Raw genomic sequence first — 16,387 nt, 5'->3', positions numbered from 1 at the left:
AGATTAAAATTGAAAATTGAATAAAATATATTATTTTTATATTGAGATTTGAAAAGATTTAATTGTTTATTTTATTTTATATAAGAATTTGAGAAAATTATAATAATTAGATAAAATGAGATGAGATGAGATAAAAAAATTATAAAAAAGTGAACAAGGCCTCTCAAATGATTGTATGAGTATCAAAGATATCCATTAAATGTACGTACTCATATATATGTTTTTTATTTTATTTTTTACTTAATGATTAAGAAAGTGATTATTAGTGAATTTATAATTTTTTTTATTTTTTATTTTTTTCTTAATAGTTAAGATTGTTTAAAAAATTATTAATAAAAATAAAATAAAATAACTCATTTGTACCAGTGTGTATATTTTGTGTGCATATTTAATAGCAATGCTACTACATATAGTCTCCATTTGAGAGGTGCAATGTAGGTCTAGGTAATTTTATCTTTAAAATTATAAAAATATCCTTCTTAAAATGATACTTTTTCTCATTTAATAAATAGTCTACATATGCAATCTCCAAATAGAGATTGCAAATATCCATAAAAAAAAAAAAAAATATAGAGATTGCAAATAAAATTTCTTATTTAATATTCATCCTAGCATTATCTTTAAACTTATCTATCGAGCAATTACGATATTTTAAATTCTTTTATTTCTAGATACACTATAGAAGGCAAATGGGTGGTACTTCCATATTACTAAAATGTGAGTAATTTTAAATATAATTGTAAAATATATAATTACTTTGATTAAAAGTAGAGTCTATTATTAAAAAATTAATTTTTTTATTTAAATCTCATATTTTATTTATTTTTTTCAAATCGATTATGCGGCAGTCCTATTCAAGACTACAAATATTTTTCTAAAACGATAAAAAGTTTCGCAATACGGTACAAATTCGGTCCGAGTAGCACTGTAAAAAAAAAAAAAAAAAAAAAAAAAAAAAAAAAAAGTGCCTCCTGATGATTACATTAAGGAAATGGGCCTTTTGCTTTTAGCCCATTCAAAAAATAAATAGTGAACTTTACCTACTCAGGTATTTTGAGCCCATTAATATGGATGGGCCTAATATATTAGCCGATTGACATGGTACAATTGTAACAACACTAAAAACATCCATACCAGTTTTTGACTTACCTTTTCAGTGAATTATTATTGGGTAGATGGTTAGAACAATATAAGTTAATTAAAATCAATTAAGTAATTTTTACTTGGTGGCTTAATTAATCATATCTTATAGATAGTGAGTCATTAGGTGATTGCATTTATTGAATCTTTTTTGTATTTTGGACTCTAGCAACTCTGGGGATATCCAAAAGGGTGGGTCTACGCCCACCGCTCCTCCTGCTGGGAGCGACCGTTAGCGTTAATCAATTTTTTCTTTTTTTTTTATATGCTTTTTTAAATACTTTTAAATATTTAAAAAAATAAAAAAATAACAATATTATTAAAAAATACTTTCTTTATCACTAAGTAAAAAAAAAAAATCGAGCGGTAACAACGAACACTAAGTTTGAGCGGTGAGAGTAGCATTTTTCTATCCAAAATAGCATGTTTTTTCTTTCTCAAGCTTGTTCCATATTTTGTCTTGATGTTCTTAGCTTTTGGAAACCCTCTTAAAATTTTTAAATCTTGAGAGGGAACCAATTATAAAGGTTGGTATGAGTCTTTTAGCATTAATTTGGTGATTAAGAATTCGGGTTCGTATGAGTCTTTTAGCATTAATTTGGTAATTAAGAATTCGGGTTCATCTTCAATGGTAATTAATATTCACACAAGTAGGCAGTTTCTAAGCCTACTTGTGTGAATCTTGCTATGGATAAGCCCCATCTTGAGTTTTTGGTAGCATTTAAATAGTGGCTTTTGTTTTTTCTAAACAAATTTTAAGGGTCAACATTCCTAGTAGTTGGGGGGGTTTTGAACATCCAACCTTAAATCCTATGGTCCCATAAGATCAAAGATAGTGCCATTCGACCATAAGACCATTGACAACATTTAAGTAGTACTTGTCTTGAGATAAAGCCAATGACTTTGTAGATACCATTGGAAAGGAATTTCCTATATATGATATGGATGAAAAGGTCACTCTTATTAAATTGCTTGCTATTACTACATTTTATAATGTTAGTGGAATATGTGAACATGACAACAACTCATTGTCACTTTTATGGAAATCTACAAAGAAAGTACTTAAGTACTTGCAAAGCATTGCATGTTTTATGCTGACGTATAAACAATTTGACATTTCTGATATGGTCGAATATTCTGATATCGATTATGTTGGTAATCTATATAAAAAAATATACTTCTCCTTATATTTATGTTGGTAGACGATTTTATTCTTGGAAAAGTGTCAAACGAACATTCACAACTTCTTTGACAATATTGGAAAAATATATAGAATATATATGATTGTGGTATTTTATATTCGGGTTGGGTATCGTTTATATTACATTTGGAAACCACTGAAGGTCTATTGTGATAGCTCTACAACATTTGCTTTCTCTCAAAAGGATACTACAAACATGTTCCAAACATATTTGTAATAAAGAATTGAGGGGGCACTCTCAGTGGGCAAACCCCTTACCCTTTGTCCTGCCAGGCAATAACGCTTGATATTACTCCAAGCGCTATGCCAGTAGGGAATGAATGTTGGCCTTTTAAGGCTAAGCGAAAGTTACCACAAAACTCTTTTTAAAAAACTCAGTCCCTTCCCTCATCCTAGTAAGTGTCTTGGGATTAACCTTTGTTCTCTCTGATCAAAACATCCAGTGTGTGGGTATTTTGAGTGTATCTCTAGTAAATCTTTGTATAAAACTCACACATTGCATGGAGATGAATGCAAATCGATAAAGAATTGATAAACTGAATTCACTTGTGGAACAACTACAAAAACTAAGTTTCAAGTTTTTTTTTTTTCCTTCTAATGTAAATATTTTTCTTGAGTTCTAACTAATTATCAAAGCATGATCTGTTCTTCCCTGTGAAATATATGCCTCATTTCTTTCTCATCAGAGTTTACGTTCACGAATAAGCCCATGTTTTTTTTTTCATTTTTTATTAACTAATATGAATTAGTTCCTCTATAAATAATGTTTTTACCTAAGCAAATATTAACCTATAAACCATTCAGGAAGTGCACAAGACATACCAAAGCACGGGGCACCAAGAGGCTCGGCACGCACTAGTTATGGTGCATATCAGGAGGTGCACCGGCCACCAAGGTACTGTAAGCACCTAAGGGTGTTGTCGCACCAAAAAAGCAGAGCCATGCCACACATATGTAGCTGTGGCAGGTGAAGCTTCATGCTGCGTTAAATTTTTTATCTTCATAACTATTATTCATATGAACATTACCATGAAATCAGATGAAGAAGATGGATTTTTTTTTTTTTTTTGCATTCACTGGGTAATTGGGCCAGGTTGTTAATAAACCAGCCCATTTTGTGTCATGTTAAAAAAAAAAAAGAAAAAAAAGGCTTTAGATTAATTCCATGAGACTCATTATCTGGGCTTGGCCTGTTTTTATTGAAGACTTGATAAATATTAAAAAGAAATGCTATGTATAGTCTCTATTTAAGGATTGCAATATAGGTTTAGATAATTTTATCTTTAAAATTATAAAAATATCATTTCTAAAATAATATTTTTTCTCATTTAATAAAAAATCTGCACATGCAATCCCTACTTGGAGACTGTAAATAAAATTTCTCAATATTAAATACATGGGACAAAAGGCATTCATGGGTTTTCTTGGAGAGCTAGGTGCACCACTGGGATACTACTTGCTTTGTTCTAGGTGGGATAAAAATATTTTATTTCTTATCTATTATATATGCTAAAAAAATCCGACTCTTACAAAAATTTTGGCATAATTATTTATTCTCATATGTTACTATTTTTTTTTCTATGTATTCTATGTTATTTCATGAGATTACTTATTTGATTCGAAATTACATGTGATTATGAAACTATTTTATCACAAATTTTGTTAGGTTATTTCTTTTTTAACCTTCAAATGTATTTGGATTGATAGATAGTTGGAGTATGGTTGACACGTTGGATTTTTATCTTCCATATAATTTAAATTTGTGCAAAAACTAAGTTAAAAATTAATAATCAGACATTGTGGCACAAAAGATAATTATAAAGCCTAGTGAATTTTCGATCTTGTAACATGTCTTAATTGCTTTTTATTTACTTAGATTGACGTTGCAAATTTCTTAAAATGTGTGATATCTTATTTGTACCCTTTTGTGGTGAAATGACATCTAAGAGTATTGTTGTCAACTCGAACAAATGAAAAAAATTGAATAAGGAGAACTATGACATTTGGTATCTCAAAATCTAATATGTGTTGAATGAGCCTAAGAAAGGGGCCATAGAACAACATCAAAAGGATCATGAAACCTTTAATTGGCTAAAAAAATTATTAATGTGCATGCTTTACGATGTTAAGCAGCATGCACAATGATATTATTAGTAAGTTTGAGGAGTATAACACTGCTTATAATATGTTGCAAGCACCAAAAGTCCAAATGGAGGTTCCATGGGTTGACTATAAGATTTAACTCTTACAAGATGCGCTTTAAATACACGATAAAGCAGTATCTTAGAGCAATATCATTCATGATATGTGAACTCAAGGTAGCTGGAAACAATTTGAACAATGAGCAACAAGTCTAGGCAATTATACGCTTGCTATCCAAATTTTAGAAAATAATGAGTTAGAATCTAACACACAATGAGAACTTCAAAGCCTTTGATGATGTGCTACATTACTTAAAGCTTGAGGCTGAGCGCCTAGAGGTTATGACGCCCAAACATTCAACCTATGTAGTTGAGTTTGGCTGACGCAAGGAGTTTAGACCCAATGCAATAACACCAAGATTGAGGCAGCTATTGGATAGAATGGGTCAAGATCTTCTAAGCATGGCAAAAAGGGAAGCATGAGAAAAAAAAGTCCAAGCTAGACTGCTTCAATTATGGAAAGAAATGTAATTTTGCACGTGATTATACTAAGCTGAAGAATGTATTATTTGACTATTCTCTTTTTGTTTATGTAACAAGCCATGTGGTGGTTGTTCACTTATGTCCTTTGTGTACTATTGATTTAGGAGCAATCAAGCTGATAGTGCGATACAAAGTCAGATTTGTGGAGTATCATCGGATTCTAGTTGGGAGTTGTGATGTCATCAAGGTGGATAATGAAGCTAGCATGAAGGTGTTGGGAGTTGATACCTACAATCTAGACTTGCGAGGTGGCCATGATCTTTGCTCCATGATATGTTATACGCTCCCAAAATTTGACGAAACTTACTTTTTATAATTATTTTAGTTAGACTTGGTTTCCATATTTTGTTTGAAAACAATGGTGTTTCTATCTATTTAGACAATATTTATTTATGGTTATGTTTTTTTTTTAGACGGTTTTGTAATAACGGCTTTGGGTTATTCAAATATGAATAAATCTATTAATTTTATCACTGAATGTGGTAATCTAAATTCATAGAAACGACAAAGCTTAGTCATATTGGATAAGAAAACATGACTATGTTAGTTGGAGAATGCCTTATAGGCAATTTTGCTAAAGTTATATTGTTTACACATGAATATTTTTTTAAACCTCAAAACATTCCATCATCCCACTAAGTGTCTTGGGGGTCACCTTTATTTTTTCTAAAAAAAAAAATCTAGGATGTGAGTATTTTGAGTGTCTCTAATTTATCTATGTAGAACACATACACCACGTGGAGACAAACTCAAATCGATTGTATATTAGTAAACTGGATTCACTTTTTGTGGAAAAATCACAAAAGCTAAGTTTTAGGTATTTTGTTTTTCTTTCATTGTGAATATTTTTCTTGAGTTCTAACAATATGATATAAAGTATCTACATGTAATACAGAAATTTTTTGGGTCTTATATTTATATTGGTTATTTTTACTAAACACATTAGTTGACCCACTAACGAATAATTTAGTGAAATTGTTTTAGAACATATGACTCATAAAATTATTAGTTTTTTATTGTATGAAGTTACTGAGAATTATTAGGAAAACCATAAGTAAAAGAGCAACTCTAGAAGCCAAAAAAAAAAGGAAATACTCACAATGCATTTCACAGTTCATTGCATGGCTTAATAAATAATGAAATATTGAACGGTGTATTGAGCAACAACATTCTTACGCGTATTCCATTTGTTTGCCTTTGAGATTACCTATACTTGAACATTACTCTTTTCATATTGTTAACTATTATTTATAAGAGTTATTCTACTTGAAAGCCGATATGCAAAGTACACTCTCTATTTTATTGACATGAAAAAACTTGATTTGTAAGAGATTTTAATTTTAAATTTTTCTAACCAATCAAATTTTGCCACATCAATAAAATAGAAGATATACTTTACACACCAGCTTTCAAATAGAATTTTTCTATTTATAATGTCATATATTGTTATGTGCAACTTTTGTCACTCATGGCATTGTTGATAACATGATATGAGATTTTTTTATTTTCTTTCTATTTAACGCTGGCCTAAGTCACATGGTCAATAATGCTTTGTTATATATGAAGACCCTACTGATATATTGTTAATAAAACTGAGTGCTTACAAACACTTTATAGATTAACAAAGTATTATAATAGAATTTCATGCACCATCCAAAGGCAGATTGTTGTATTAATGAATTTTCTTTTATTTTTTAATTAACATAAACATTAAGAGTTGATAATGGAATGGGACAACCCATTTAAAATATTTTAAAATATATATATATTTATTCAGAATAAAATTGCGTTTGAAAATACAAAAAGAAGAAAATTAAAACCTTAGATTCCTTCTACTCTTTTATGTTTGTGTTGTTAATTTTTTTAATAAGCCATGTAGTACCACATTATAGTGACATATCAAGGTGTCAAAGTGAATGATATAAATTAAAGAGCATAATAACATTTATATATATAAATGAAAACTAACCTAATAAGCCGAATATTTTACTATTATGAAAGAAAACCAATGGAAGAGAAGTAGTTATATACTCTTTGCACAAATGCCATTTAAAACCTTATAGAAATCTTATAAAAATGGAAGAAGTTAACATTGTGTTAGACATGGAAGATGAACACACTACCTTCTTCTTATCCAATTACTACACTTATGCCTTTATCATTATTTTCTTCAATGAATTGACATAATATCTTTGTTTTAGGATTCTTGGAAATCCAAAAAAAATTTCCAAATAGTTCATATCAACATACAAAGCTGTCCTAATTATATGTTCTTTCGATGATCAAAATTACGAACACCGATGCCTCTTGAACTTTCTTACAACACTAAACATCATTGTTTTCCTAATTTATTTGGAAAACTATTTAAATATCCATAAAAATTTCTCAAATAACACTTACCTAGAAGGTTAATGTAGTCTCAATGATTTTGCTATCGATTATTTTCCCTTTCTTTGCTTTGTTAGCTTACCTTTGGTAAGATAGAAAGCTTTTGAAATAAGAGAAGAGTTGATCACTAAAGCCTGGTGGTACAATAGTTTATTCAAAAATGGAAACCATCCATTGTTTTCATTGGTTAAATTTATTTTGGCTTCCTCAAAACTTTATCATAACTTTCTTTTAGGTGTTGAAGGGAGAAATAGTGAGATTATTATGGTTGAGATAATTTTCTACTAATTTATCACCACCACGAGGCCACATCGTAGACCACTTGTGAAACATAGAGAAAATACCGAGTGATCCCAATGGGAATATCTCCAATGCCTAAGTTAGTAGATGATACTAGGGTTTCTGTAGAGCATTGTCAATGAATAAAGTTTTACTTGCAAGGATATTTATATAGAATGAAATACATAATTTAGGAAACGTAACCCATCAATGTAGATTTCTCAAGGCAAGTGCCCTCCCAATATAAGCCTTTTGGCATGTATCTTGTTGAGTATGTCTATTGCAAGAGGTGTCCTACTAGTCTATTGGACAATATGTTTTTCTATTATTCAAGTGTGATCCTCTTCTCGAGATATTTCCTCACCATCCTTTTTTCTCAGGATATGCCCTATGGATTATCTGGATTGCATCTTTCAATAGTTGTCCTCTCAAACGTTCTACTTTGGTCATCTCATATGTTTTTCCTTGCTTGCACTACATTTTTCATACTTGATCCCATTACAGAAGAAGAAAGCATAAATCCAAATGCGACATCCATCATTCTTTTGTGCTAAAGCAATAGAGACTGCATCTGATTTTTCTAGAACTGAAGTTGTTTCAAACTCTACAAATGATTTCTCGAATATTGTAATTTCTCAGGTTTCCAAGTAGTTGGACCATACTTGAGAATGAATGAATTATGATATCATGTATGCAGTACAAGAAGTTTGTCAATTCATGCACTCACATTGTGACACTCTTTTACTTTTCAGTCGGTAGCAAATAATGTAGCTTGCGGATGTGACCCTAGAAACGAGTCGAAAAAAAAATATTTATCATATAAAGGAAATGCTAAAATTTGAAATCTTGACATTGGCACATTTGTGATTGTTAGTAGTGGGTACCTCATGATCCATATTGTGTCTACATAAGTGGAAAATTACAAGTAATTAATTAACTCCTCACCACTGCATTTAACTTCGGGAAAATTAATTAATTACCCCTTAAAAAATTTACAAATGAGAGTTTTACGTAAATTAATTATAAGAGAGTAAAAAAGTGATCATACAAAAAAAGCTACTCTCTACAATTTTCTTGAACAGTTATCTTATAAAAATTTTGATTTTGAAGTATGAAATTATTTTAAGAGACTCTAGTAGCCTCCTAAGCGATGTAGAGGTGCAATCACAATAAAGTAACGTAGGTTGTAAAATGAGCAAAGATCTTGACTTGTGGAAATTCCGCTCCACTTAAGGTCATTCAAATTAATTTTATTTAACATTAATAGCAAAGCCTATATTGCTTGTTGTCACCCATATGAATATGATTACATATTATTTGATGCTTTAGAATAAGTTTATAAGCATGTAATTGATGATCTGCCATGATTGTTAAAGTTTCGAGTTTTTAATTAGAGGCTATTCTATGACATTTTTAAAGTCAAATTATCTACCTGAAAACATTATAATGTTAGAAATATGTCTCTTAAATTTAGTGAAGTTTCATTGCATGCAAAGGGAGAAATCCAAAATGCTAATTCTAAAGCTAATGTTTGGACAGTTAATTTGTGCCAAATTTAACAAACCAAATATTATTTTCTAGAAATGAATTATCTATGGTTACAAAATTAGGTTCATAATTTTTAATTTGACAAATTACACGCTTGATTTGAACTTAATATGAATAAGATGTGGCTGATTGAAATTGAACGGTCAAAATCAGAAAAAATAGAAAATTGAGGTGAGGAAAAAGATGATAAAACAACAATTTTTACCGGTCCCACTCTTGGCTTAGGAGAGTGTGATCCACCCTAACACTTCGATTGTGTTGTTGCTCATGATATAGACCTACATATCCATTAGGATAAAATAACTGTGTTTTGATATACACTCTCCGTTGCGGCAAGTGAAGTAAAAGCAAGACAGCCTCTTGAGCCAAAATTATGCCCACATGAACGGGAGGCACGAGGGGAAAGTGTTGCAGATTCCATTGTTCTTTTTTGTTTATTTATTACGTGTGGATGTATATATTGAATTGTTATTATTAAATATATGTCTATATCAAAGACAGCTTAAAGTGTAGACAGCCTAGGCTACTAACTAAAGCCTAAAAATTATTAAATAATTATAATTCAAAAATTCAAAAAACAAATGATTTGAAATATGTCATGTATGTTGTTGGGAGGAAGAGTGAAAGCTCTTATTGCATTGGAATAAGGAAAAGTTGATTTAATATGATTGATTCATTGAAAATTTAAAAATAAAGAAAGTAACTTTCTTTAGTCTAGCACATAACAGTGGACTTCTGTCACTTTATTTAGAAATATATCATTCTTATTGTTTGGTTTCATAACACATAAAAATTTTATTTAAAAACTTGTTTAGATTCAAAGAATATTTCATTTCATCTCATTATTATAATTTTTCTAAATTTTTACGCAAATTATAATAAACAATTCAATTTTTTCAAATTTCAATTCAACTTTTTTAAATTTCAAAACAATAATAATATTAAAAAATAATATTATATCAATATTTTATTCAATTTTCAACTTTCATATAATATCATTTCATCTAATCTCTAAATCCAAACGAGTCCTATAAGATACAAACTATTTCATTTGAACTATATTTCATCTTTCATCTAGCTATATAAATGATTGGATACAAAATCTTATCTCATCTCTAATTTTTCAACTAATGCTACAGTATGCTAACTACTACATTTTTAATATATATAATTATCTATTATAATTTATATTTTATTGTAATATATAATTAAAAATATATATTTTGAATTTGATAAAATATAGTATAATAAATACGTCATAATATAAAAATATGTTTTGGGAAAGTCAAAATTTTTATGAGTTTTTGAATTAATAATAGATATTATTTATTTTTAATATATTCTTAATATTTTTCAGCCAATAATTAAAAATACTTCTTAATAATTGGTGGGATTTACCAGTTTCTCAAATATTTAAAAAGTTAGAATCATCTTATCTCATCTCATTATCCAAACACACACATTTTTTTACAAACTTTCTCATCTCATCCTAATTCAAAAATCTCACTACTATTCAAAATATCTCATCTCATCTTAATTGCGTAACCAAACGAGAACTTAGTCAATAAAAATAAACTGTCAAAAAATTTTAGCTTAAAAGTTAACAGGTAGATTGAGCAATCGACTTTTTCTCTCACATCCTTCATTCTCATACTACTAACTACACATTTTTATTTTGTTAGTCAACTTTAGGTGAGGTTTGGATAGTAAGATGAGATGTGATGATTTTAGATAAAATTTTAATAAAATATTATTAGAATATTATTTTTTTAATATTATTATTATTATTTTAGAATTTGAAAAAATTGAATTATTTATTATATTTTGTTTGAAAATTTGAAAAAATTATAATGATGAGATAAGATTAGTTGCAATCATCTTTATATCTAAACCTAGCCTTATTGATCTCATTTGATCAGTTTTTAAGTCCTCATAGTCACGGTACTAGGCTCTATTATTCTAAACGTTATATTTTTCTTTGTTATCCATTTATTCATTGATATTGAACTAAGATTATTTATTGTTATTTATCATAAATTTATTTATTTCATTTATGTGGTTTTTAAATATGTCTAATAGAAAGTATAAATTTAGATATAAAAAGTTTAAAAAAAAAAAAGAGAAAAATAGAAAAATTGATTTAATCTTAAAAAAGGAGCCTTGGATAAATTTGTTATTAATAGTAGCAAAATTTTAGGTTAAAAGTATTAAAAGAAATTTTGCAAATAGATACTAGTACTCACATAGAAATATTTGACTATATTAAAAAGTTAGATTCTTTTTCAAATGCATACATTACTTATAGAATATTAATGGCTTACCGTTGCATCCATATAAAGAAGTTTTTCAAAATTAAAATTAATAAAATCATGTTTAGGTTCGATTGTTTCACAAGAAAGATTAAATGGATTAGCCATTTTATCTATTGAAAATAACACATTAACAAATATTCAGTATAAAAATTTGATAAGTAATTTTGCATCTCAAAATGATAGAAGAATGATTTTAAATAAATTTTTAATAAATTATTTTTTGAATATAAATTATCTAATTATCTTAAAAGGCCACATTTTGAACTTTCGTCTAAAGTCTCATTTTATGTTGAGCCAGCCCTGGTCCATATTAAGAATATATGTCCCTAAATTTGATGACCTATTAAACCCTTCTCATTAGTAGAGAATATTGGTACCTTTTTATCTATTGAACCATCATGCATACCACTATGATTAAATGTTTAAATTCACTGGTATTTTTTTTATTAAAATTGATAGAGTTAGCATTAGTAATTTGTCACACTCATATGTAGTAAAATCATTTATTTTTATGTAAATCGATAAGGTGTATCTTATAGGTATATCTGTGACATGACATTCCTATTTATTTATTTATTCTTAAAAGATTCGTAGTAGGATTTTCTTTGGAAATGTAATATTAGGAATATAATTTTATTATTGAAACCATGTAAAGGGATGTATTTCACGTCTATCAATATATATTAAGGTTACCTTAACATGATGCACCAAATTACTAATAGAGTTTCGGGTGGAGTCTATGCACAATATGTTTATCACAATAATTATGATTTGTTCATACTTAATAAATGAATTATATATGCATGAGTCGTGAGTTTTTAGGACTATTTTATAAATTTTATTCAAAATTAATTAGAGGTAGTATTTTGACTTAAATAGTGGGAGATGATTACTAACTTTTTGCAAAATTTTCGATTTGATTATGTTGAATGGAATTCCATGGCCTAGTTAGATTTTGAAATAAAATTAAATGTGTGTTAATGTTAATTTCATGCAATGAATATAGTGATAATGACTACTAATTACATAGTTGCTAACCTTATTAAAGGAGAAAAACTAGATAGATCCAACTATGACATGTGGTATAGAAAAATTCAATATTTGCTTAATGCATAAGAGGTCCTTGAAAATCTGTCACACCTTATGATACCACTTGAAGAAGGGAATACTTCCTAACATCGTCGTGATATGGATGCTTATCAGGTTTAGACAAAGAAAGACCAGTCCACGCGCTTTAACATGCTTACTAGCATGCGTAATGATATTATTGGGGAGTTTGATAATTGCTAAACTACTCAATATATGTGCAACTAGCTGAAAATTGTTTATCCCCTGACATCAACTACTAGATTTTGTGCTCTAACTTTGAGGTTTGAATTGTAAGTTATGGATCATAAAAATACCATAATTAACATTTGAAGTTGAGGTCTAATTTGATTCATGATCTAAAGGCTATTGGAAAATCTTACTAATGAATAGCAAGTTATTGTTGTGATACGATCTTTGCTCGAGTTAACATGGGGGAAATTAAGCTACTTTTAACACATAATTAGAATATTAAAAATTTGATTGATATATCTCACCATTTGGAGTAAGAGGTAGAGCACATAGATGTGCACCCTAGTACTCTTCTTATTTTCCAAGTTGGGAAGCGCAAAGTATTTAGACCAAGCACAAGCAATATGAGAGATTTACTGGAACAACAAATAGTTTTGGGTCAAGAGATGGAAATGTAGCAAAACGCAGTAGAGGCAACCATGATGGCAAGGACAAGTCCAAATTAAATGCTATAATTGTAGAAAAGTGGGATACTTTGCTCGTGAGTAAAGAGGTAAAGAACATATTCACTAAACACAACTTTCTCATTACTTATGTTTATTCACATATTTTTATTGCTCACTCAATCCTTGAATGGATTGTAGACATAGGAGCAACCAAGCGTGTAGCTTGAGATCAAATTGGATTCATAGATTGTAGAAGAATATCAACTAATAGACAATATATTATATTGGATAACGAAACTCGAAGGAAGTGCTTGGAGGTGCACCTACTAACTCAAGATGCATTTAAGGTGCCTATTATTTCTTCATGATGTATTTTATAAACTTTGTGTTCAATATAATCTATTTTCAGTTATATCATTGTTAGAACTTAGTTTTACTTTTCATTTTGATGGCTCTCAACTGAACTTTTATTTGGATATGGCTTTGTATGGACATGATTTTATTTCAAATAACTTATTTATGTTAGATTTAGATAATTTCTCATTTTCTTTTATGGATTGAAATGATAATGATATTGTTTATAATTCATTGAGTAAAATGCTAGACTAGGTCAAATAAGAAAAGATAGAATGGCTAAACTATCTAAAAAAGACCTATTGGGGTCTCTTGCTTATGTAAGTCTATCATGGGTGAGCCTTGTTTAGCTAGGAAGGCTTGTACAAAGTATTTTTGAAAGGCTCCTAGGATATGTTATCCTTTAGAGTTAGTCCATTATGATATTTATGGACTCATGAATATGAAGACACACCATGATGCCTCTTATGTTCTCACATTTTATAGATGACACTTACATTTTAGTTATATCTATCTGATCTCCCTTCACTTTGAAGCATTAGTCTGCTTCAAGTATTTTGTAAATAAGGTTGGGAATCAGAAAGAACGAAATTTAAAAATTCTATAAATTGATTGGGGTTATAAGTTCTTGTTTAAATAATTTGAGAGATTATGTGAGGAAAATGAGAGACACGCAATTCAAGATTTCTGGTACACTACAACAAAATGGTATTGCAGAAATGAGAAATCGTAACTTATTAAAAATGGTTCAATCAATGATAGTACAAGCTAACCTGCCAATATCATTTTGGGAGATGTTCTTCTGGCTACTACCTATATTTTAAATCATGTGCCTTCTAAGTCTATTCCTTCAGCCCCATCTAAATTATAAAATGATGCAAAACTAAATTTAAAACATTTGTGGCCTTGGGGTCTGCTGGTTATATTCGCACCACTCCCATAAATATGAAAAACTTGGCCCAAGAGAAAATAAGCATATTTTCATAAGATATTTAGAAAGATCAAAGGGCTATGTAATGTATGGTGAACATCCTAATGGAGCAATGACAGAAATATAGTTGTGACAGGTCACATTTATTGAGAATGATTATTTTTCCAATATTAGTAAAGTAAAGAAAAATCTTGAGTTTTTTGAGTTACAAAAAATTGAAGGAGTCACACTATTTTTTGGTGAGGATGTAGAATTATCACATTCTAAAATTGCAAAAAACAGTGGGAGTGACTTGCGTCCTAGTGGGAGTGTACCACTAGAAAGTGACTCACAAGAGTTTCAATTACGTAGAAATGAACGTGGAACCATTTCTCGCCGTCATTTTGAGATTGAAGGAGAATTTTTCATGTGTGCTCCATGTGACTTTGATGAGTCTACTTCTTATGAGGAAGCATTAAGTTTACCTGCTTTAAATAAATAGATGGCTGCTATGGGAGATGAGAACTAAATTTGGGAATTAGTTGATCTTCTACCTGGGCCCAAATCTATTAAAAATAAATGGGTTTTAAGAATTAAGCGCCAGACAAATGGATTAATTGATAAGTAGAAGACCTAACTCGTGGTAAAGGGTTTTACCCAAAGAGAGGGTATAGATTATAGAAAAAAATTCTTCCATATGGTGAGATTTGCTTCTATTTGCCCTATTTAGCTATATATTTGCACATCTAAATTTGGAATTTTTCTAAATGGATGTGAAAACTGTATTTTTCAATGAAAAATTGAATGAAAAGATCTATATGGACCAACCTGTTGGTTTTGAGGTTGAGGCATAAGAGCACAAAGTATTTCAATTGAAATGTTCCATCTATGGCCTTAAAAATCTTCTGGACAATGGTACTTCAGATTTCATGTTGCCATTACTTCAGTTGGCTTTGAGATGCTAGAAAAAAACTATTATGTGTACGTCAAATGTACATTAAAGAGTTTTCTAATTTCATCTCTATACGTGGATGACATTTTATTAGCTTAAATGATATGAAAATAATTTTTACCACAAAAGAGTGGTTGTCCCCTACTTTTTAGATGAAGGATATAGGTAAATAAAATTATGTGTTGAGAGTTAAAATTTTAAGAGATAATCTAGAAAACTTCTTGGTTTATCTCAAGAAACTTACATTAAGAAAATTCTAGAATGATTTTATATGCATAACTCCAAACCTATAGACACTCCAACTAAGAAGGGTTATACGTTGAGCCTAGATTATTGCCCTGAGAATGATAAGAAAAAGAAGTAGATAATTAGAGTTACATATGCAAGTGCAATTGAAAGTCTAGTGTACATTATGTTGTGTACACAACTTGATATTTGCTTTGTAGTTAGATTAGTTAGTCGTTATCAGAGTAACCCAAGACCTATTCATTGGCAAGCCGTTAAGAGGATTTTTCGATACTTTTGTGGGACACCAGACCTCATTCTTTGCTCTCAGGGTGGAGACATGGGAATGAAATTTTGTAGCAATCTTGATTGAGCTAGTGATAAAGATGAGTATAAACCCAGGACAGGTTACACATTTATACTTAGTGGGGAGCTGTTTCTTGGCATAGCAAGAAACAATCATTCATTGTTTTGTCCATAATAGAGTCAGAGTATATTGCTTATTCAGCAACTGTACAAGAGACTGTTTGGTTGAGGAAATTTCTTCAGCGCCTAGAGGTTACTACTCTTGCAAATGAAGTCGTTAAGATATACAGTAATAATATGAAAACTTTGGCATATGCCAAGGATCCTAAATACTATGGCAGAACCAAACACATAAATATATGTT

Source organism: Carya illinoinensis, chromosome 13 (assembly GCF_018687715.1).
Source record: "Carya illinoinensis cultivar Pawnee chromosome 13, C.illinoinensisPawnee_v1, whole genome shotgun sequence".
Classification (NCBI taxonomy): Eukaryota; Viridiplantae; Streptophyta; class Magnoliopsida; order Fagales; family Juglandaceae; genus Carya; species Carya illinoinensis.
Note: the sequence above shows the minus strand (reverse complement) of the source record.